Here is a 2,055-nt window from a genome sequence, read left to right on the forward strand (position 1 = left end):
GATGATATATCACATTACAATCGGGTGAAGACATCAAGGTTACGTGTACCTGAAGGATTGTTAAAACAGCTTTTTGGTAAATTTGCAGAACTCTGCTGTTTAGGGGTAGAGTAAGTAGTATATATATGTCGACTTTAACCCTTCACCTTTTACTACAAGAAGCTGAATTTCAGGGCCAAATCTAAGATTTTGGTTTGATTGATTGATCGATGGGTTTTAAACACCACTTTCAGCACTATTGGTTATTTCGTGTCAGTCAGATTTTATTGTTGGAGGAAGCCAGAGTGCGCTCAGAGAACCGTTGAACTGTGGCAGGAAATAGGGTTCTGGAAACGGAGAAGTGATTTCTTCTTCCTGGAGGGACTGGGAAAACGTTTAGAAGTGTCATTTAGGTGTCAATATATGTCTTTGTTTTATATTCATTTAGTAGTTTTGTCAATATTGTTTCCTGTCTTTCATGGTATGATTTCTGTTTCAAATTGAAAAATTGTTTTATAGCATCATTTGAGCAATTCTACTTATACAATCATGTATATATACATGTACTGTGGACCGATACATCATTATTCATGAGATATCAATTTTGATGGGTTTCGTTGGTATAGGTGATCCAGGAAATTAAATATTCATGAAAGTACACATTTTCTATAGTTTGAATACAGATTTTGCTAAAAACATGAAATTCAAAAACCATAAAAAGGACAATATTTCCTCAACCCAGGAAAGTTGGTATCCACAAAAATAAATGAATCCACAGTATTTGAAATAAAATAAACTCAGCTTCAGTTACATATATGTCTATGTTTTAGCAGAAACTAAACAGTCATTATACATGTTATAATAACTGTCTTACTAATCAGTTTGAGGTTGAGGTTCACACCTATTTGCCCTTACCATCCCCCTTATATTCATAAGGTCAATTACAGAAATAGAGATTAAGACTAACAAAGACAACAGGAAAACAAAAAGGGCCATTATGAGAGCTCAAGGACCTATTCAGTAAATCATCATATTTTGCAGAAAAAGTCAACATTGACATTTCTTACAATTACATAATCCTGTCAAATAACCAAAGTAAATAATTTTAATTCTAATGCAACTTTGTTTGTAACGTTCGTTTTGATTGGATACCGTCGCCAATTTTCATGGCATCAATTCAAAACGTATGACAGATTTTAAATGTATGATTTGCATTGTTTTCTGTGAGTTTCATTAGAATGGAGATAACAATATTGTATTGTAAGCTCTGACGGCATCAATTGGTGATTTGATGGTCGCAAATACTCGTCTACTGGCTCCACTAACATGTCGCCAGTAAAATTAATTTGCCACCATCAAATCACCAATTGATGCGATCAGGGCTTAAACTACAATACAGTTATCTGCTAAGTGCAAGACCAAAATGTATAAGTACAAATTAATCATCTGGAAACATAAATGTGAATTTGTATGAAAATGTAACTGTAAGTAGTAAGTAGTAAGTAATTTGTTTATTATAGTGACTTGTGAACATAAATATAATACAATTACAAAGTTTATAGTCAAAGTTACACCCGGCCCATTGGACCTATAAGTCACCTTTTTAAAATATCAGTAAGGTTAAACATAATCACGTTATACATGTATATATACACAATTTCTCAAATCATTTGAAATTAAAGTTCAAAAAGTTAGAATAAATATACACAAAAATTAAATGTTCATAGATTATATAGCACCTGACGTCGGATATGAAATGCACGAACGATATATTTTGCTAATTTTCTTGTGTGAAGAGACATTAAAATGTTCAGTTTTTGTTCATGATTCAGATCTAAGAAGAGTTCTGTAGTTAAAAGTTCACCAAAAATGTTATTTCGACAATTCAAATAAAGCGGACAATTAAAGATAAAGTGTAGTTCAGTTTCGGCTTCTTGAAGATTACAAAAAATACAAAGTCTTTCTTCAGGTTTTTCACTTGAATATCTGCCTGTTTCAACTCTTAATGGTAAAATTCCACATCTTAACTGTGCCAAGTACGACCGTTCAATTTTACTTAAATTTAATTCAATATAG

Source organism: Mytilus edulis, chromosome 1, assembly GCF_963676685.1.
Source record: "Mytilus edulis chromosome 1, xbMytEdul2.2, whole genome shotgun sequence".
Taxonomy (NCBI): Eukaryota; Metazoa; Mollusca; class Bivalvia; order Mytilida; family Mytilidae; genus Mytilus; species Mytilus edulis.